The 24,423-nt window shown below is 39.4% G+C and overlaps 1 pseudogene; it reads left to right on the top strand.

Annotated features, from left to right (window-relative positions):
• The first annotated feature begins 387 nt into the window (after positions 1-387).
• LOC145029571 (tubulin beta chain pseudogene) lies at positions 388-23,232 on the top strand (annotated as a pseudogene).
• The last annotated feature ends 1,191 nt before the right edge of the window (positions 23,233-24,423 follow it).

Here is a 24,423-nt window from a genome sequence, read left to right as displayed (position 1 = left end):
TTACCTTGTTATCAGTGGCGGGGTGTGGTTAAGGGCTACGAACAACAAATCCTTTACATGCATACAACATTTGACTCATTGAACACGAGTTTCTTTCTAAAAGTTCAAGTAGATTGCATTCACTCATTAGCAGCAACATAAACCTATAAAATAACTAAAGTAAATCTTTAGAGAAAAAAAAATTTAGTCAAACCCAAACATGAAACTCATTATTAAAACTCCAGTCAAATCTTTTTTAAATTTGGCAAAAATACATATTACAAACCTTTCAAGCTCAATTGCCAGTGTCATCTACAACTTTTATCCCCTTCAGTTGCATCGTATAGCTATATGTTAAAATGATCGACATTTCTAGGATCAAAACATGTGGAAAAAAATAGTTAACCCATGAATTACAAAATTAATGAAAAAGCAAAATCAACATCCATATATTACCTTATTGTTGGGGTTGTGGTGTACAAAGATTTTGGACCAAAGAGAATTGAATGGTAAAAGGATGATATTCGGTTAAAGTTTGTAATCATGAGAATTTTAATTGCTGTGAAATAGTCGATACTTACCGAAGAATATGATTGACAGAGGATCACATCAAATCATGAAGGAGGCGTGATCTAGGTTAGGGTTTTCAGATTTGTTCAAAATTTGAATCCAGGAGGATGATGCTAGTCGGCTATCAGAAGGGGAGCCTTAATCGAGTCTTTTAATGAAGAGTGTGTAAAGCTTGTATCCCGATCCGTGTGACATCCAGTCCCGATCCGTGTGACATTTAGTCTATGTATAAAATGATTGTGGTGGTGGCGCTTAGGGATTTTTTTTATAGAGAAACGTATAAAATGACACGGAAGACTCTTTTATCCAACAAAAATCATCGATACAAACCTGAAGAAGGTGGGGATTGATTGTGGTGGTGGCGATTAGGGATTTTTTTTTTACAAAGAGAGATGGAGGAACATTGTCACCGCCTCAAAACATTCATAGTCAGGGAACATGGGAGCTCTAAGCTAGGGTTAATCATGGAGGTTACAGCCACATAGATGAATGAGTTTGCGATGGTCTCCAATTAATGAGTATGAAGATTGTGGTGGCTAGGGTTTCTCATTGCACTAGTCAAGGAGGGTGCTCAAGTGGCCGAAAATGGAGTGGGGCATGGGTAATGGCTTGCAATGGTCTTCGATTAAGGGGGGGGGGAAGGAGGAGAATGATGATTGTTGAGTGTTTGGTGATGACGGTGTAATAGTGGTGTGACGGTGGTGCTATAATAAGGAGCTAATGGCAACGGTGGTATTAGGTGTGAAGTAGTAGAGACGATGGTGTGTGGTGGTGTTGGTCACTACTTACGGAGAAAGAGGAGAGTGCTGGCAGAGGTTAAGGCGTAGATGATGAATGGAGAAGAACGGAGGTATTATATAAATTGAGAAAGGTATAACATTATTTGGCTGAATAAAGGGCGAAATAGTGGGGAGGTTGTTGGACTTGATAGGAAGGATATCTGGTCAAAAGCAAAAGCCATACGTATGTTGACCAAATAGGATATGATGCATAAAGTTATTGTACATATTGCATAAGGGCTTGTACCACTTAAAATTTAGCATTTGACCAAAAATGTTTTATAAGGTAAACTAGATATACAACATCACCAAAATAGGAAATCTAGAAAAAAGTACCTTCATGATAAAAATCTTTGCATACGATGTGATCTACAACTGTTGGTGGAGAGATTATTGCACATGACCTCAGTTTGTCAGCTCCTAATTATTCAATTGTAAAAAACCCATTACAGAAGCTTTAATTAACCAACTATTTATATTAAGGAAACGTAAACACATAGATAGATGGAATAATGCGAAAACATTCATGAACATAACCTCTAAGCACATGTCCAACACCATATACCCCTAAAATGTGGAAGCTACCACAAAAACCATACCCAATAACTCCACCAAGTTCATAATTAGAATTAGGGCTGATCCATAGGATTTTCATGCATCGGGGGAGAAGGCTTAATCATGCCCATATAATTAAATTAAAAACCCATATAAAACATGATAAATAAAGCAAAGATTAGACGAGCTTTTATTTCACACACAGTTTATAAGAATTGGATGGAAATGGAACTCATTTCATGTTAGTTCATTGTTTCAACATAAAATTACATTTAACCGAATTCATATGAAAATTAAGAAAACACTTAAAAAAATACTAAAATATATTTTTAGTCTTTTTTTTTAAAGAAAAATATATTAAATTACTCCTAAATTATTACACTTATGTCTACTGCGAGACTTGAACACTAAACTTCAAGGAGGGAGGCCAAAAACAGATACCGCTAGACTAGAACTTCACAAAAAAAATCTTTAATACTTGAAATACTTTTGTTAAGAACTTGTGGTTTTCTTTCTTGCTCTTTTGGTTGCTACTCGCCTCGCACCTGAAAAAATTTTTTGTTCAAATCTGAATTTTTTGGCTCTAATCCAGAAAATAAAACAGTTAAAGTAAAGATCTTTAAAGTATTTACTCATCTAAAAGCCTTGAAACATTAGAATGTGTGAACCATTTTTAATTCTATAGGTAATACTACCATTTGTTTTCCTGTTGATGGCACATACTTGAATGTGTACCTATACTTTAGAGGATTATTTTGCAACATATGGCAAGTCTATAAAGATATTGCCTCAACCATCATATGTCAGCCCTGGCTAGACAATTACACTAACTGTAACATCCATAAAAATCAAAAGAAATTTAAGCTTTTAAAATCACCCAAAATTCATAAATTGTTTACATACGAAGTTTTCAAAACAATTTCAAACATTAGAGTCTCCCAAAAACAATGGTCCTAAACCAAAGGATGTGTACACCACACCTTTGCCTTCCCACAGTCATCCGAAGTACCTGAAACATAACAAAAAACTATAAGCCAATGCTTAGTGAGTTTCCCTCAAAGTACAACCACATAACCATAATAATAAACAGAATGCATACAAAGCCTTTAGCCTAATTGGAACGTCTCATGTGACATCCCCATTTTCACGGCCAGAAAAGACCGATTTTGTTTATGCTTTATAAAAATCAGAGTACTTCATTTTATAAAAATGTGGCGGAATTTGTTCCCAGAAAACATGGTAAATACGTTATTAAAACATTTTCGAAGGAACGTATTCATTTCATTTTAAAACGTTTGGGATGTCATCGTTAATACGGAAACATAAGCATAAACAGAACTTACAATTATTTACACTAGTAATCTACATCTTTTTAAATCTCTCAGTGTAATGTCACTTCATATCAACACCTGTGATATAAATAAACTGAGTGGGTCAGGTTGGGAAACCTGAGTACATAGGGTTTTCAACCCACAGTAATATAATTATTATGTTTAAACAATCAAACAATCAACCCAATTACACATCCCCATTATCTTCTTTAGTCTTAAGGATCTACCCTAAGAATCAGCTATTCCTCGTTTATTTATTCCTAAGGATCATCCTAAGGAATCGACACGAAGTCCATCATTGCCAAGGCTTATAGAATATATCTGGTGAACACGTAGTCCGAAACATCTGGTAAACACTTAGTTCAAAAGTAACTAGTGAACACACTTAGTTCAAAATACCTAGTGAACACACTCAGTTCAAAGATACGTAGTGAACACACTCAGTTCAAAAATAACTAATGAGCACCTACCTACAGGTTACGAGCCTGCTATCGTTCCTACTGGACCGTCTAGTATCGTCCATAGTCGTCATCTATACTCCACTAGATGACTGGATCACTTGACAACACTGATGTCTCCCATCGTGTTATCACAAAACAACTATTTCATCTACCCGTGTTTTACCCAACACATTTTGTAGATATAAAATACATATACAGTTTAAATCATTTAAAACATGTATAAAAATCTTTCACCGAGCATAGACAGCAAGTATTCAGACAATATGCACACAGAGCACGTAATTTATATTAAAATACTTCATATCCATGTGTAAGATGAAAGGAACCATGCACTCACTTGAAAGGTGGTGACTCAACACTCGGACAGCGCTTCGATACTCTCAAAACAATTTCCTTCGATAAAACCTAGTACCAATACCACTAGGGTTTAGTCTAACGATAACCGCGACAAATTAATTAGTCTGACTATTATTATTATTATTATTATATAAGAGTTAATAACACTCAATATAACTCATAATAATAGCCCAAATACTTATTATAAGTTCCTAATAAAGTTAATATATTAAAACATAAGCTATACTAAAGATAGGGTAGGTACAGCTCACTTACAACGGGTTTTCTCGAAAACCGGGCTTCGCTGGAGCAGCGTTCCCGAGCCGAAAGGCTCTTTTCTCCGGACTCTGGGAGCCTCGGGGCTTCCTTCGGGTGCTAGGGGGTTTACCTAGGCTTTAGGGGGGTTAGGGAGGCTTAGAGAGAGAGAGAGTTTAGAAAGAGAAAGAAGAAGGTTGAGGGTGAGGAAATGAGGGAACCCGGCACCTCTATTTATAGCGGAGAAATCTGATGGACTCCCTGAGTAGGGGGGACCTACTCGCCGAGTTAGTCCATGTGGTGGCCTTCTGGTGGTGCCACGTGTCCAATTCTGGTGGTGCCACGTCACCCCCTATCGCGTATCAACCCTCAAACTTAGAAAAATCATAACTTTCGCATACGAGCTCCGTTTTCGACGTTCTTTATATCAACGCGTAGGTAAAATCAAGATCTACAACTTTTTTTTAGAATCCGTCGGCTAATTCTCGACCGATCTCAAATTTAACAGTAGGAGGTGTTTAGACTGTTAAATGGCCGCGAAGAATTCATAACTCCTTCATACGGACTCCGTTTTCGTCTGTCTTTTTACAGTTGAGTTCCTATTAATGAGATCTTCAACTCTCATTTAGGTCACGTAAGCCAAAAACCGCTCGAACTAAAATTCGAGTTTCGGGTCGTGCACTGCTAAGCCGAATCTTAGAAAAATCATAACTTCTTCATACGAAGTTAGATTTGGGCGTTCTTTTTATGGATTTTATCGGTTTAACATATTCTACGACTTTCGTTTAGATCGCTAAGGCTAAAAAGTCTTCTATCGTAAATTCACTATTTATGTCTCTCGGTGTCGTGCCGGTTTTGCCGTAAAACTTCGGCGGGCCATAACTTCTTCGTTATAACTTGGATTTCGGCGTTCTTTATATGTACGGAAACCTTGTGACATATTCTACAACTTGGTTAAGATTATTTATTCTAAATAATCTTTTGTCGAAAAGTCATATTCGACCCCTATTACCTCTAAATTGACTAGCTCGGATGTACGGGCGTTACAATTATCTCCCCCTTAGGATGATTACGTCCCGAAATCATCAACGAAACAGGGCTCACATGATGAATCCATTTGTTATCTATTCATCCTAAGTCATAACTTCGATGTTTCTTCGAACGAGTATCTAACTCTTAGACTCCTTGACTGCAGGCGGTGCTCAATCTTGCATACGCTCTCTATCTCACGTTAGACTCCAAATTATGACCTTCAAGTCACAATCTCGATCCTCACTGGATACGAACTTAAGATAAGTTAGCATCTCTAGCAACCATCGTGATACTTCTACTGATCGCTTTGATTAATTCTTCTGGCTTAAGTCGATGCTACATAGAACTTGGTTCTCTGAACCACATAACATACTCATCGTAGTCGGACTCAATTTGATATGACCACTAGGGTCGGAATATCAACAATCGTCTTAGTCATTACCGAAACAATGGTAACAACACACTTGAATAAATCGAAATCAATTACTAGTTTCTTGGTAACCTTGTAACTTTCCCTGATCCAAGCGTGAGTCCTGTGCTTCCGGTAGTATATGCATCTACTACCTTTCACACCTACTCATACTCGTCCCAAGTATTGTCTCGTAGTTTCCCAAGCTATTATCACAAAACAATTTTTAACATATAAAAATGTGTCCAAACAATCACAAAATTTTCCCTAGACTCTACTAGGACTTCTTCTATGCGTATCTTCAATCATCAATTCTGCTTCAGCTTGGTGGAAATACCATACGATGGGCCAACTTCATGAATTACGCCAATTATTCCATCATCCTGCCAATCAAAGGTGTACTTCGGACGTACTGTACTCCTCTAAACGTACTGCATGACATATTCTAAAGGCAAGATACCACTCTTATGATATCTTCCGATAGGTGTCATTCACTATCGTAAGCCTTTTCATTTCATCCACTTACTCAATTCTCTATGAGTCCTTATCATGACATTCTATTCTCCAAAGAAAGCGTTTGGTGTATCGAGACGAGAATATAGATAGATGAAGAATTAGACACGTATTCCTCCTTATTACTCCAAAAGTTACATGCCAGTTCTAATATCATAATTAAACGTTTAGAAACCTGAGCACATAAAATTTCAAGATCCGGTCGGCAACAGACCATAGATCCGATCATATAATGCATATCATAAATCATTTAGCACATGAAAGCATGTTAGGAATTTTCCCTAAATAAGCTAGTGCTTGTGTCTATTCAGGTGTATTACCTAAATTTTGTTAAACACACTCCTCAAAATCATTGCTTAGCATTCTAAGTTTAAGTCTAGAAATAAATCCATATTCCTAATTCGCTTAAACTAATGCTCTGATACCAACTGTGACATCCCCATTTTCACGGCCAGAAAAGACCGATTTTGTTTATGCTTTATAAAAATCAGAGTACTTCATTTTATAAAAATGTTGCGGAATTTTTTCCTAGAAAAACATGGTAAATACGTTATTAAAACATTTTCGAAGGAACGTATTCATTTCATTTTAAAACGTTTGGGATGTCATCGTTAATACAGAAACATAAGCATAAACAGAACTTACAATTATTTACACTAGTAATCTACATCTCTTTAAATCTCTCAGTGTAATGTCACTTCATATCAACACCTGTGATATAAATAAACTGACTGGGTCAGGTTGGAAAACCTGGTGAGTACATAGGGTTTTCAACCCACAATAATATAATTATTATGTTTAAACAATCAAACAATCAACCCAATTACCCATCCCCATTATCTTCTTTAGTCTTAAGGATCTACCCTAAGAATCAGCTATTCCTCGTTTATTTATTCCTAAGGATCATCCTAAGGAATCGACACGAAGTCCATCATTACCAAGGCTTATAGAATATATCCGGTGAACACGTAGTCCGAAACATCTGGTAAACACTTAGTTCAAAAGTAACTAGTGAACACACTTAGTTCAAAATACCTAGTGAACACACTCAGTTCAAAGATACGTAGTGAACACACTCAGTTCAAAAATAACTAATGAGCACATAGTTCAAAAATACCTACAGGTTACGAGCCTGCTATCGTTCCTATTGGACCGTCTAGTATCGTCCATAGTCGTCATCTATACTCAACTAGATGACTGGATCACTTGACAACACTGATGTCTCCCATCGTGTTATCAGAAAACAACTATTTCATATACCCGTGTTTTACCCAACACATTTTGTAGATATAAAATACATATATACAGTTTAAATCATTTAAAACATGTATAAAAATCTTTCACCCAGCATAGATAGCAAGTATTCAGACAATATGCACACATAGCACGTAATTTATATTAAAATACTTCATATCCATGTGTAAGATGAAAGGGACCATGCACTCACTTGAAAGGTGGTGACTCAACACTCGGACAGCGCTTCGATACTCTCAAAACAATTTCCTTCGATAAAACCTAGTACCAATACCACTAGGGTTTAGTCTAACGATAACTGCGACAAATTAATTAGTCTGACTATTATTATTATTATTATTATATAAGAGTTAATAACACTCAATATAACTCATAATAATAGCCCAAATACTTATTATAAGTTCCTAATAAAGTTAATATATTAAAACATAAGCTATACTAAAGATAGGGTAGGTACAGCTCACTTACAGCGGGTTTTCTCGAAAACCGGGCTTCACTGGAGCAGCGTTCCCAAGCCGAAAGGCTCTTTTCTCCGGACTCTGGGAGCCTCGGGGCTTCCTTCGGGTGCTAGGGGGTTTACCTAGGCTTTAGGGGGTTAGGGAGGCTTAGAGAGAGAGTTTAGAGAGAGAAAGAAGAAGGTTGAGGGGTGAGGAAATGAGGGAAGCCGACACCTCTATTTATAAGGGAGAAATCTGATGGACTCGCTGAGTAGGGGGGACCTACTCGTCGAGTTGGTCCATGTGGTGGCCTTCTGGTGGTGCTACGTGTCCAATTCTGGTGGTGTCACGTCACCCCCTATCGCGTATCAGCCCTCAAACTTAGAAAAATCATAACATTCACATACGAGCTCCGTTTTCGACGTTCTTTATATCCACGCGTAGGTAAAATCAAGATCTACAACTTTCGTTTAGAATCCGTCGGCTAATTCTCGACTGATCTCAAATTTAACAGTAGGGGGCGTTTAGACTGTTAAATGGCCGCGAAGAATTCATAACTCCTTCATACGGAATCCATACTCGTCTGTCTTTTTACCGTTGAGTTCCTATTAATGAAATCTTCAACTCTCATTTAGGTCACGTAAGCCAAAAACCGCTCGAATCTTAGAAAAATCATAACTTCTTCATACGAAGTCAAATTTGGGCGTTCTTTTTATGGATTTTCTCGGTTTAACATATTCTACGACTTTCGTTTAGATCGCTAAGGCTAAAAAGTCTTCTATCATAAATTCACTATTTATGTCTCCCGGTGCCGTGCCGGTTTTGCCGTAAAACTTCGGCGGACCATAACTTCTTCGTTATAACTCGGATTTCGGCGTTCTTTATATGTAGGGAAACCTTGTGACATATTCTACAACTTGGTTAAGATTATTTATTCTAAATAATCTTTTGTCGAAAAGTCATATTCGACCCCTATTACCTCTAAATTGACTAGCCCGGATCTACGGGCGTTACACCTCACCGGGCCTACAGACTATTTGGACCGCTCATAAAACCTTCAGCAAGACAGGAACGCCTCACTGGGTCTATAGTCTATTTGGAACGTTCTCTGGGCCTTCGACCTGACTGGACGCCTCTGAGGCCTGTAGCCTATTCGAGACTCCCTAGGTATCTTGGCCTCCACTCTACGCTGGTGTGATAACCCGAAATTTCTATCTTGTACAACCATTCAATTCAGTCAAATTTAGACTTGTTTCTGCTAACTTTTAGCACTGTTTAGAGTCTGTTTGAGCCTTCTAAGCCTAATACCCTCCATAAGGAATGTTAAGAAGCATATACTAGAGTTCAGTACACTACATAAAAGCCGAAAAACTCCAAGGATTGGAGATTACAGCCATAAACTAGAGTTTACGGCCGTAAACTCATGGCTGGCCGTGAACTCCCATTATATATATGATACTTAGCCATTTTCCAACACTTTTACCATTTCCAAGCCAATAAATCAGGTTTTGCTCTCAAGGATCTTCATTTTTCTTCCAAAAATGTAAGTGTTTTATCCATTGATTTGTTACTACATCTTCTTAACTAGCATCACCCATTGATTCCATCCAATAACATCATCTTTTGGGTTAGATATTCAAGATCTTCAAGAACACCAAGAACACTCTAGTGTTTTGGTCCAAAATCAACATTTTTAGCTTCTATATCGTAAGTATTACTTCCCTATACTCGATATATAGTTAGTTGAATCACATGTTAAACACCTTGAAATCGTCCATTTCCCATGAACAAGTGGTGTTTATGACCAAGAGCATCTCCCTTGGCCGTAAACCCTAAATAGAGGTGCAAATGAGCCTCAATCTCTTCCTAAGGCTTGGACTTGAGGCTAGAACCCTTCCTAGTTGTTTGTAAGATCTTAAAGCATCAATTAGCACAAACCATCATGAGTTTACGGCCGTTAACTCATGAGGCCATAAACCCTATGGCCGTAAACTCAAGTGGCCGTGAACCCATTGGCCGTAAACCATGGGGCCTTAAACACTTGGTCGCAAACACCAAGTGTGGGCGTAAACCCCCTTATACACAATCATTTGTGATTATACCTTTCGATTCAAGTGTACCCTAGTCCCTAAGGTGTTTCCCTTACCTGATTAGTTGGATAAACACTAATTATATACATATATGTGTCATTATATGCTAAATAGGATTCGTGTGTGTGCTCAAGTCTTCACTTGACACTTAGCATCATATACCACTCTTTCATCCGAGCTACTCACTACAGGTGAGTTCATACCCCTTAATCTACCTTTTAAATGATTTTAAATGCTTTTAGGGGGGGGGAAGATGAAAGTTGAATCATTGTAGTTATTATATCAATCACATGTGATTAATAACTAGAACAAACATATATATATATATATATATATATATATATATATATATATATATATATATATATATATATATATTCTTATACTTTCAAACTGTGTTATCAAACATCTATTTCAAAACATCTTTATCAAACTCTTTTGTGCTAAAACTATTTATTCAAACTCTTTTTAAACTTATATATTGATAAAACGATGTTTATGCGGATATAGTTATATAAATAAGGTTGGAAGGACTTAGGATTGATAACTCACCTTACTTCCTGTTCCTTGTTTGGTTATGGACTTACAGTACCCTGTTGTTTGTCTGAGTGTCGTTTGATCCTCAGTTATATATATATATAAATATATATATATATATATATATACATATATATATATATATATATATTATGTATATGTGTATAGATATAAAAGCTTTTACCATAGTTCCAACACCTTTGGGTAGCAAAGGTGTATGAACATACTCAGTCATTCAAACAACATTAGTAGTAAACTATAATAGGTATAGATTAGAGATTTACTACTCACTATTACTAAGTACAATGAAACATACAAGAGTTAGTTCATTCATGAGTCAATACAAACTTACTATTATGAGAAACAGAAAGAACATACCATGATGAGAAACTAAGAGAACATACAATACACTACACTATACAAGAGAACATACTATGATGAGAAACAAAAAGAACATATGCTACACTATACATAAGAACATACAATACACTAGTACAGAGAGAACATACAATACAATAGAACATACTATACAAACACTAGAACACTATAACATTAATGTGAGCCACTACTTCATGGCATGGAAATCAATTGTTGTGTCACATTTTGCAACAGAGTTGTCACACCCTCAAACCGGAACGACGGAAACGTTCGGGGGTGGCTGACGTCATGCGTAGTATCACCACGATTGTATCATAGCAAGCATAGTAAACACAACCAGACATTGAATACAAATGTGAAAAAGGTTTACATTGTTTAGTACATAGTTTTGTTCTTATCAAAGGTAAAATAGAAATGAGTGACTCTAACGCTTCGACTTCTCCAAACTCCTGGAAATACCTGTCTACTAAATTCCCTGAGAATACAAGAAGTTTTGAAAATATATTAGCATAAAGCTGGTGAGTTCATAAGCATTTAGTTATGGTGGAAAAGTGTTCTTTGAATCCCTTTGAAAAGTGTTCTGCAAGAAAATCCTGTATTTTCTAATGAAAAGCATGTTTGAAATACCCATTCCTTCCATGACTTCCAGATTCATACAAGATATGTACCATCCAAGGAGTCGTGAAAGGAATATGAATATCCATTGATTTCATATTAAACAATCTGTTTTTGAGTAGCCGGGTTATCCGGGGAAAATCCTATATTTTCCCTAAAGGTTGATGATTGATTATCCATTCTAAACTGAGGTGTGCAAGTATCTACCATACTCAGAAAGCAGTTTTCTTTTAAAAACCTTGGTTACACCCAGAGAGGTATATTAGCCTTATTATATAAATAAAACTAAATAAAAGAAAACCTTGATGAACTAAGTCCTGAAGGTATTATTAGTAGTACCCTCCAGTAATCTATCGGTTATTACTTTGAGGTTAGTTCATTTGATTCATTATTGCAAATGTAAATTCCTGTTATCTAGGTTGTGAGTTTAATGACCATAACTAACTGGATATGGCCCGCAACGGTCGATATCCTTAATGACTTTGTCACCCGCAGACCTTTCGGTCCAACTGTAGCTAGCAGTGAAGTGCGGGACTCTCGGTCTCGTATAGATCTATACACAACAGTCATGCTCTCCCTACAAGAGACTCTGGTCATGAGTGCTAGTCCTCCACTCTGTTTCTTGTGGTGAGTGTTACCAATGACGTGTCTCAAACATAGCCTAACAAATTTACAAGTAATAATACCGAAAATCCTGTTTATGATTTGCATGAATCCTTTATAAAATAATACATTTTACTATATGATTGACAAGTTCATTGTTCTAGCTTTGAAAACTGTTTGTACCTGTTGATTTCTTAATCAGTTGGTAAAACCGTTTTCCGTGTTAAAATCATACTGAAAATATAATTATCTTAAGCAAAATAATATATTGTGAGCACAAGTTTGCTTGTACTTTTGCTTGTATTCCCCCATGAAAACATGAAAAACTCGAAAAAAGCGTAGGGGTATGAACTCATATCGGGTGATTTGAATGAAGGATCGACACGAAATGCTGGATGTTCAAGTGAAGCCTTGAACATGATTTGATCCTAATTAACATGTAATGACACATAACGGAGTCAAATGAAGGTATTTCATCACTAGATGTGACGAAGAACCACTCTAAGAACTTGGGACTACTCGTACTAAGTGTTAGAACCTTATAGGATTGCATGAGGGGAGTGTATGGCCACCTTTAAGGTGTGTGCGGCCATGGGTGTGTGGCCCAAGGGGTCTACGGCCGTACTCTCATGATGGAAGGTATTCTTGGGGTGTTTCAAGGTCCATACTTGCAATCCAGGAAGTGTTCTTGGTCCAAACTCAATTGTAGTGCAAGTTAGGGGTCCTAGAAGTGTGTTTGTGGTCCTAGAATGAGTGTGTGGTCGCACACTTGGGTGTGTTGCCGCACACTTGGAGTGTGCTGCCGCAAAAGGGTGTATGCGGCCGTACACAGGTGTGTGCAGTCTTAAACCCCACACAAAAATGTCCAAATTGCCATTTCCAAGGTATATCAAGGCTATGGTCATGTCTAACTCGAAGATGGAAGTCAAACTCTCACTTTGGAGGGCATTTTAAGAGTGTGCGGCCAAACTCATGAAGGTGTGCGGCCACACTCCTTCAAAGGATGAAGAACATGATGAATCTTGATGAATCAAGGCTTAGATGAAGTGGTTCTTCAAGTATAACAAGCTAAGAGATGGATTACTCACGTTTTTGAAGCCTTGGGAGGGTTTGTGGTTGAATAGTCTTGAGAGAAAAGGTGTTATGTGTTGCCACGATGTTAAAGGAATGAAAGGAAAGGGGTCTACCCTTTATGTAGGGTGGGTGTGCTGCCTAGAAAGGAGTGTGCTGCCAGGAGGTGTGTGTGCGACCGCACACCTATGTGTATGGCCGTACACTCCCTCTAAGGGTGTGTATGGCCATGTTTTGACAGTATACGACTTGCTGAATCATTCCTAAACTCAACCTTGGTCATACTCAAGATTAGAATCACGTAAACAAACCCTCAAACAGTGCCAGAAGTCAACGAAACATGTTTAACTTTGATTGAAATTGCTAAGTGTGCGAGACAAAAGTTTCGGGTTGTCACAAGAGTCTCCTAGAGGGAAAGCGTGAGTTGATGTATAGATCTATATGGGATTGACTATCCTACACCTTGCTGCTAGCTACAGTGGGACCTACAGGTCGACGGGTGACAAATGTCATACCATTTCGATGCCTTAGAGCATCGTGTTATACTAGTCGATCAAGTATGGTTACAATCATTTCACATTTTACCTTAATTAACAAACTGGTTTAAGGTAGTTAGTACATTGGTGGTTACTTACATAAAATACTACTGTACACTGTTATTTTCCCATTGCATTCACATTGTGATCTTCTCACATAAACGATATTGTGAACTATATCTCGGTAATGATAGTCATACTTGGGAAAGATACAAACTTTTACAAACGACACGACATACAGAACATTTAGGCCTTGGTAGAAGGCTACTATTTAGTAGAAAATATAGGATTTTCTAGGAGATACAAACATTTACTACTAACAGTTACAAACATTTACATCAAACATTTACAAACACTTTCATACAAGCAATGACACTAAAATACTTATGAACTCACCAGCTTTAATGTTGATTTATGCTTTTAAAATAACTTGTATTCTCAGGTCACCAGTAGACAGGTACCGATGACCAGGTTTCGAGAAGATGGAGCACATTCAAGACTCATCTCTTATTTTGATTCATATTTTTGGTGTCTTATAATCTATACAGAACACACTCGTATTAAAATTATATTATTAATGCAATGGATGATGTTGTTGCTTGTTTACTATTAGGAATTGTTGTGATACTGTACATGACGTCCTCCGCCCCAGAACGTTTCTGCCGTTCTGGTTTTGGGGTGTGACAACTGGTCTGCGTCAACCCAACCACACACAAAATGTCGACATATACATAACAGATAAACATACATATAACCAGTCAACAGCCAAACATACATATCTTATAGATCACTAAGCATATCATCATCCTATATACCAGGATACCGATCTAACATATCACTATAGCACAATAACACACTATCACATAACAGTATATCTAACCCAATGGGTCAGCCTTGGTGCCTTCGGCCCACAAGTACAGCGAGAAAAAACTCACCTCATAGATTGAACAAAGCTGAGAGGTCTTGACTCCAAATCTCAGCTCAAACCAACACCTATACAACCAATTGACCAATAATAATCAAAATCTGAAAATACCCAAGATACCCTCAAAGTCAAACATTGTCAATGTCAAAGTCAAACCGGTCAAATAAACCGAGTCAACCCAGTCGAGTCACCCCATAGTGAGTACGCAGGGCGTACTCTGGAGGTACGCTAGGCATGCTCCTCCGCTTGACCAAGAACGGGGTCGTTGACCGCGTATGCTGGGAGTACGCCCAAGTACACACGACATAACCCCTGACTCCACTTTTCCCTATTAAGTGCTTAATACAATGTCTTAACACGTCCAAAAGTAGATCCAATGTCAAAATGTCATTAGGACTCATAAAGTTTCCAACTTTATGACCTTGCATGCTCAATAAATGCTTAATACATAAAAACCCATTATCTTAATGCCTTAAGACACTTTACATCATGCATATGAGAGAATCAACCATTAGCACTCCATTTTTATGGCTCAAATACTCTTCTAACATCAGGAAATGTGACTTAATGAATCAAGAACATGAAATGCTCAAGATCTAACATTTTGGGACCAAAAAGCATCCTTAAGACACCTAAATCTAGATCTAAATGATAGAGGGATAAAGTTGCAAGCTTTATACCTTAAGAAGGTTTTAATTGATGTAGAAATCCTAGATCCAAGTGATTTACTCCTCCAAGATAAGCTTGGCTTCCTTTATTGTTCTTTTAAGGCATAAAAATACGCACATACACACACACACACTCTAGGCTCGAAATGGCTCCTCAAGGTGAAACTAGGGTTGCAAAAATGTATAAGATGGTTGGAGGCAGATGAGGTGAAATAAATGAGGCCATAAGAGTGTTTAAATACGAGCCAAACCCTAAAAATTAGGGTTTCCATATCTTGAAAGTACGCCCCACATGCATTGATGTATGCCCAGAGTACACGCGTACACATGGCGTACTCCCCCAAGGCTAAACTTACAAAAATGCCACTAGGGCCCTTAATGCACTCTTTCTTGAACTCGGGATAATACTCTCGCATCTCGGCCTCCAGCTCCCAGCTCCACTCGGAGCCTCTTCGATGCTTATACTGAACCGAATACCAAAGGTATCTCCTTGTTGCGCATAACCTTCACTTTTCTTTCAAAGAGAGCCACTAGTTTCTCAACATAGTTCAAGCGCTCGTCGACCTAAATGTGATGCAAGGGAACCACCGCCTCATCATCAAATATGCACTTTCGCAACTGCAAAACGTGGAAAGTGATGTGAATCTGACTGAGCTCGCTCGGTAAATCCAATTAGTAAGCCACCTTTCCAACCCTGTAAATCACCCGAAAAGGCAAAATATACCAGGGAACCAATTTCCCCCTCTTCCTGAAGCAAATCACACCCTTCCAGGGCGAGACCTTCAGTAATACCATATCGCCGACCTGAAACTCCAAATTAGATCTGCGTCGGTCGGCATAGCTCTTTTGCCGACTCTATGCTGCCTGTAATCTCTATCTGATCCACTAAGTAAGCTCCTTGGTTTGAAGAACTACTTCGGTCCTTCCCATAACCATATGCCCGACCTCTCCCCAACAAATAGGGGTACGACATCTCCGACCATACAGGAGCTCATAAGGTGGGTAACCAATTCCACAGTGATAACTGTTGTTGTAGGAGAACTCTGTGAGAGGTAGGTAGAAGTCCCACCTCCCACCAAAATCAGTAACACAGGACCGCAACATATCCTACAGGGTATGTATAGTCCGCTTGCTCTGACCGTCGTTTGTGGATGGTAAACGGCGCTGAAGTGTAATCTTGTGCCCAGTTCCTCGTGGAACTTCTGCCAACATCGATTTGTGAACTAAAAATCTCGGTCAGAAATAATGGAAACCAGAACCCCATGGCAAGCAACGATCACTCGGACATAAATTTCGGCCAACTTTTTGGCCGAAGAGCTCTCCCGAATGGCCAAAAAGTAGGCACTCTTGTTCAATCGATCCATGATGACCCATATAGCATCAAAACCCTTTTCCATCTTCGGCAACTTAGTGATGAAATCCAAGGTAATCTATTCTGATTTCCACATCTGAACCTCCAAAGGCTGCAGCTTGCCATGCAGCCTTTGATGCTCAACCTTGACCATCTTGCAAGTCAAGCACCTCTCAACATACCAGACTATCTCCCTCTTCATACACGGCCACCAGTAGATCAATCTCAAATCTCGATACATCTTGGTGGCTCCTGGTGTATAGAAAAGTGAGACTTATGAGCCTCCTCCAGCACTATCTGTCGGATCCCTCCTGAGACTGGAACCCAAACTCGACCACACTAGGTCGATAACCCTCGACTATCTATGACGCACCTATCGATCTCACCTCGGATCCTCTCTTGTTTCTAGTTCTCCTTCCAAACTCCTTCTACCCGAGCCTCTCTGATCAACCCCGAAAGCGGAGAATCAACGAATATCCTCATGCACACCTCCCCAACTGAAGACCTGGCCAACTTGTGGCTCAAAGCATCTGCTACTACATTCAATTTACTCGGATGGTAAAGGATCTCACATTCGTAATCCTTGACTACATCCAGCCACATGCGATGCCTCATGTTCAGGTTTGGCCGATCCATCAGATACCTCAAACTCTTGCGACCCGTGTAGACTGTACAACGGATCCCATATAGATAATGTCTCCAAATCTTGTAGGAAAATACCACTGCCCCGAACTCCAGATCATGAGTGGGATATCACGTCTCATGCGGCTTCAACTGTCGTGATGCATAAGCAATCACCCGTCCTCTGTACATAAGGACCGCTCCCAATATGGTGATAGATGCATCACAGAACACTACAAAATCCTCGACTTCCTTCGGGAGGGTCAAGATCGGGGCCTTACATAACCTCTTCCGAAGAGTCTCAAACATCGACTGTTGCTCTGGACCCCATCAGAAATCCACCCCCTTCCTCCTTCGACGTGGGAGGGGTACCACAATATTGGATAAATCCTGGATAAATCTCTGATAGTACCATGCCAATCATAGGAAACTCCTAACATATGTGGAAGATTTTGGAACCTCCCACTGCAACATTGTCTCGATCTTGGCCGGATCGACCAACATTCCATTCTGGTGAACAAGATACCCCAATAAATGGACCTCTCGTAACCATAAATCACACTTCGAGAACTTGGCGTAAATCCGTTCCAATCTCAAAACCCCTAAAAGCTCTCGAAGGTGCCCCTCATGCTATTCTCTTCTCTTGGAATACTTCAAGATATCATCAATGAACACAATCACAGATCAGTCGAGCATCGACCTGCATACCTAATTCATTAGATCCATAAATACAGCAGGCACATTGGTGAACCCAAATGGCATCAACATAAACTCGTAATACCCGTAATGATTCTGGAACATAGTCTTCTCCACATCCTCCTCTATCGCTCTCACCTAATGATACCCAGACCCCAGATCAATCTTGGAGAACCAAGATGCACCCTGCAATTGATCGAATAAATCGTCAATCTGTGGAAGGGGATAACTATTCTTCACCATTAACTTGTTTAACTTCGGTAATTAATGCACATCCGATGTGAACCATCCTTCTTCTTGATGAACAGTATCGACACTCCCCATGGAGAACTGCTCGGTCTGATGAACTGCTTGCCTAGTAGTTCCTAAAGCTGAGATGACAACTCCTACATCTCATGCGGTGCTAAGCGGTATGATGCCATGGTAATCGGGGCCACACCTGGCACAAGATCAATGCTGAACTCAACCTGCCTCCCAGGAGGCATATCGAGTAACTTCTCCGAGAAAACATCATCAAACTCTCTAACCACTGGTACCTCTGAAACTGGAGTCTACTCCCAAACCCGAGTATCTACCAGGTAAGCCAAATAATTTGCACACTCGTGTTGAATATACTGTTGGGCCCTTGCCTCCGAACAAATCCATGAACCAACCCTGGTGCCCTCACCGTAGATAACTAGTTCTTCCCTACTTGGGGTTTGAACTACCACTCGCTGGCCTTCGCAGTCAATCATGGCACCAAACCCGTTCAACCAGTCCATACCCACTATCACGCATACATCCCCCGTGAGGATAAGGATCAGATCGATTGGATAGGATACTCCAAAGATCTCCAATACGAAACCTTGATATACTGTGGATGCAAAAACCCCATGTTCTTTAGTGATAGAAACCCGCAACGGACACTCTAACTCCCTGATAGGCATATCAAACCCCTTACTGAAAGATCAGGATACAAAGGAACGACTCGTGCCTAAGTCAAATAACACGAGAGCAGGCAAAGAGTTCCCTAAGAATGTACTTATTAAGAGCATATAAATGAGAACAACACAAAACATAATCAACAAAACAATAAATAGAACACATACCAGTCATGACATTCGGAGCTGCTCTGTCCTCCTCGGCAGTAAGCTGAAAGGAATGACCCCGAGCCCTTAGAGGCTCCGCCCTCCCCTAACGCCCATCAGTGATCCTCACGGTAGTCGGTGCTAGGGCCTATTCCGGCTTGGCAACAAGCAATGGACAGTTGACCTTCATATGGCCAACCTGATCATAGTGAAAGCAAATCATAGTACTCGGAACTCGAGCCGGCTGACGACAATCCCTCGCATAATGCACCTCATTGCCACATTTGTGGCATACACCAATGATGGGTTTAGAGAAAAAGAACAATCCTATGTGCTCATGAAAAACCCTAAAGCTTGGATCGATCAAGGTTTCTCTATTGTACATGCAATTCATCCAAGACTTGAATACCCTAATCTAGCATACTACAAAACTTGAGATCTATATAAATAACCAAGTAAGAATATTACCTCTTAATTTTAGTATGAAACTTGAATCTTTAAAGCTTACGAGAACCAAGCACCTCAAATACGATTCCTTTAATGGCTTACAAACACCAAGGCAAGAGGATTATGTTTAGGAGAGAGGATGAGAAGCTAGAAATTGGCTCCAAGCTTCCAAGGGATCAAGTGGCCAAATTCTGATGCCTTAGGGGTCCTTTTATACTTGAGCTGGTAGGGTTTCAGCCAAAACCCTAATTGGATAGCTTAGGCCTTAAGTAGTCCACATAACCTGCATGAATAAGGACCCCTTGGACGAATTCAAGATGGACTCCACCTTAATTTTGTCCATGCCTTAATCCATAAGGATTCTCAACCCAAAATCACTTATCTTATAATTGCAGTTCCAGTCCCTTTTATTTAATCAATCTCTTTTAGTCACAATAATTAATTCTTAATTAATTATTCAACTAATATTAGTTAAATAAATATGATTTCTCTTTTAATATATTATTCTTATAATATATTAATAAACCACAATCTCCTCTTTCTTCATAAATCATCCTATCAAGTTTCTTTGGTGAAGGCAACCTAAAAGGACCATGCTCAACCGAGTCAAGTGCATACCAAATATAGTTATGGACTTAGACACTAATCCAACAACCAGCAAATCGACAAGCCCCCTCATGAATCTTGTTTCACTTTTCATAAGTGCGGCCCCTTTGACCCCTAGTTATAGTATCAATGGCCATGAACCGCTTCGGCATTGGCTGTGACTGCGCAACTGCCTATCTCTGCTCCTTCATCTAGAGCTCCATCTCAATCTCTCACCGCATGGAGGCCTCCTATAACTCCAACAATGAACCATAACGTTGAGTGGATACAAACTGCCTGATGTATGTCTTGAGCTTGCTCAAGTACCGGGTCATCTGAGCTTGCTCAGAAGCAGCAAACTCATGATAAAACATGGCCTTCTTTGTGAACATCTTCGTGATCTTCGTCACCGACTCAGCCCCTTATCTCAAGTCCAAGTAATCCTGGGCCAACCTCTCACTCTCCACCAGTGGAACATATCTAGAATGAAACATCTCCGAGAACTGCTTCAGGTCACAACAGCCCTCTACTCAGGAGAATACAAGCTAGTAACAAGTCTCCATCAATCCTTCGCTCCAGACCTGAGAAGGTTCAGAGCGCACTTGACCTTCTGGTTAACTGGGCAATAGAAAATGAAGAAACATCCCTCCACATTAGACAACCACCTCATGGCTATGATCCATTCCTAAACTCTGTTAAATGTCGAGGGCTTCATGTTGTCGAAGTCCGGATACTGAAAAGTCCTCCCAACGCCAACCCCCACATCGGTGATAGCTGTGGTGGCCGTACCAGCAGTAGTCTCAGCAACGACAACATATCTATCATCAAAGTACTCCATCATAACGGTCTTGATAAATCAAAATAGCTCCGGTATTTTCCACCAGACAATGGTAACAACCTCCTTATGGATAATCTCCTTGATCTAGTCCTCAATCACTGCTGGTCTATCATGGCCACCTGCTCCCAATCCTGATTCGGATCGTGCCTCAAATTGTTTAGTCATCACCATAAGGAAAATAAACCAGGAATATATCAGATATAACACATATCATACTAAGGGAACCAACTCCCAATAAAGACCTAGGGTTTGTGACTTCCCTACTACGTGTACGGGTCCTGTGCTTTCGATAATACGAGCCCATACTACCTCCCATACCTACCCGTATTCGTCTCAGAGGACAATCACAACAACCCTAACATTACTCACGAGAATACAAATATACTCTATCCTCACACCCTTAGAGGAAATCTAAACATTACGCAACTGGTTGGATGACCCCACATAACTCATCCCTGAAACTTCCACCAACCCCGCATCACTCGTATATGCTAATCATACATCACACTGGATCCTATAGACAATCGAATACTTGATTCAATCCCTAAGCCCACAACCAGACAAGGAATATGAAATAAGGCTAAAAAAAGTTCTCAGGCTATAGAATCTTAGTCCTGTACAACTATGATGCATACACAAACAACTACAGTAATTATGTCAATTTCATATAAGGAACCCCAAGCTATCAGACATCATATAATCAGAAAATTCAATCATGCAATTCCTGAAGATCCCTAGCCTATCACTTGCATGTTGTTCTAACATATCACAATATCAAATAACAGTGTGGTAATTTGGTGTCTACTTACTGGCTCCGGCTGATCGTATACATCGCATCCTCCTTGGTTATTTTGAAAACAATTTTGAAAAACATTTTTAAAAAAAACCCTTTTTCCTGAGTTTCATACTGGATTCACATGAGTGTTCCTCCAATTTACTCAAACCAAGGCCCAAATACCAACTCGTAACACCCATAAAAATCACAAGAATTTTAATCTTCTAAAATCAATCCAACTTCATAAAATTGTTTACAAACGATGTTTTCAAAACATTTTCAAACATCAGAGTCTCCCAACATCAATAATTATAAACTAGAGGATGTGTACGGTCACGCCTTCGCCTTTCCACGGTCATCCGAAGTACCTGAAACATAACCAAAAATTGTAAGCCAATGCTTAGTGAGTTTCCCTCAAAGTACTACTACATAACTATAATAACAAACAACATGAATACAGAGCCTCCATCCTGACTGGAATGCCTCACCGGGCCTACAAACTATCTAGATTGCTCATAGAACCTTCAGCATGAATGGAACGCCTCACCCGGCCTGCAACCTATTTGGACCGTTCTCTGGGCCTTCGGCCTGACTAGTACGCCTCTCAGGCCTGCAGCCTATTCGGATGCCCTAGGTCTCTTGATCTTCATTCTACACCGGTCTGCCTTAACCTGACCACACACATCATATTGACATATACATAACAGATAAACATACATATTTGGACCCTATTGCTAGTTGGGTAGAATCTTTAAACTAGTTTCAATAGGATGAAACGAAAGTAAAGTACATTGCTATTTATTGCATTTAATACGTTTTTATCTTTTTCCACCTGCAGTCGGTGACCTAAACTACTTAATCTCTACAATCATGACCAGCACAATACGTTGCCTCCGTTTCCCAGGTCAACTCAACTCCGACCTCCGAAAACTCGCAGTAAACCTAATCCCCTTCCCTCTCCAGCACTTCTTCATGGTCAGTTCTGCCTTCTAACCTCCTGTGGGTCCCAAAAATACATTTCCCTAACCGTCCCCGAACTCACACAACAAATGTGGGAAGCAAATAACATAATGTGTGTTGCGGACCCTCGCCACAGGTGATATCTAACCGCGTCCGCCATGTTTCGTGGCAAAATAAGCACGAAAGAAGTCGATGAATAAACGATAAACATTCAAAACAAAAATCTGTCTTATTTTGTTGAATGGATACCGAATAATGTGAAATCGAGCATTTATGATATCCCACAAACGGGGATTTCAATGGCATCGACTTTTATTGAGAATTCGACTTCAATTCAAAATATGTTTAGATGAGTGAGCGAGTAGTTTATGGTTATGTTTAAGAGGAAGGTGTTTTTGGCATTACTATATGGGGGAAGAGATGGATGAGATGGAGTTTATGGAGGCTAAGAGTAATATGAATGATTTGGTGGTGGAGTATTAGTAGTATTAAGACACAGTCGTGGATGAGGAAAAATATGAGGATGAGGATGATGAGGAAGGGGAGTATGAGATATAAAAATGTAAAATGTAAAATGGTTATTGGATTTTGTATTGTGAGAAAAAAAAACAAAGTGATTTTGTGTTTTGCCCTTTTGTTATGTATGATTGGTGGTTGTCTTTGTTTTTCTTCCTATCACTAGGTATTTTCCTTTGTTTTGACTTATTCTATTTTTAACTTAATTGATAGGACACCTGAAGTGTAGCACTCACTTTTGGATTTGCTTCATTATTCGGGGCTGCCGCCTAATCATCAGTTTTCATGTGGCTTAGGGCCGTGGGGAAGCAAGAATTTGGCCCTTTTTTGGATGTGGGTGTTATGGTTTAAGTGATCTAAGTGTTCAATGGTGCCTTCTGAGGTCAAGAGTATAATCGTAATTTGATAACTTAGCTCTTTATACATTTTGGGTTTTTGTTCGGGAAGTTTTAAGGAAGTGGAGAGTTATTAGAAGTGTAGGGATTCTCGCCACCTTTCTGTGGATATAAGGAACGTCGAAAACAAGAATTTATGGCCTTTTGAAGTTTGAGTGGTTCGGGTGAGTGATCGTTGACTTGTTGACCAAACTTATTTAAGGCTCACGATGTGAGCATTAAGTGTTTACGATGTGAGAGGCACCTGATGCCTAAAAACCCTAATTTTTGGGTATTTAAAGGTATGAGATGATTAGGGTTGCTCCTCTTCAGCCTCCTTCACTTCCAAGACCTCTAGAAACCCTAATCTCAACGCCCATTGAAGTTATTGGCCATTCTTGGTGTTATTCAAGAGCTTTTGGGTCTTTAGAGCCCTTTGAGGAAGAAGAAGATCATTTGTGGTGCATTTGTTAGCATCTTGGCTTCATTATCTGCTAGTTGTGGAGTTTTTGGACCTCTATAAGTCCTCAAGCTCGTATCTTTCCTTTTCTTGCTTGCTAGATTTAAGTTTCCATGCATTTTATGACTTGTTATGTTGGTTAGCATGCATGAGATACATCAAGTTTTCAACTTTATGGATCATGGTGGTATATTAAGTCTTATAAGTCTTAGAACTGGATTTTGGTCATGGTTTTGGACTCCAAGCTTGAGTCTTGGCCCATTTTCCTTCATTTTGACCTAAGATGGTGTTTAAGTCATGCATTGGATATGCGTGACTAAAAAGCTTCAACTTTTTCTGGTACTTGGGGTCAAGGAACCCTCTAGACTATCCCATGTTAAGGCTTAATGGATTAGGAGC

The sequence above is a fragment of the Lactuca saligna genome, chromosome 2, assembly GCF_052625555.1.
Source record: "Lactuca saligna cultivar CGN05327 chromosome 2, ASM5262555v1, whole genome shotgun sequence".
NCBI classification, from domain to species: Eukaryota; Viridiplantae; Streptophyta; class Magnoliopsida; order Asterales; family Asteraceae; genus Lactuca; species Lactuca saligna.
This window is presented reverse-complemented; position numbering and strand designations above follow the sequence as displayed.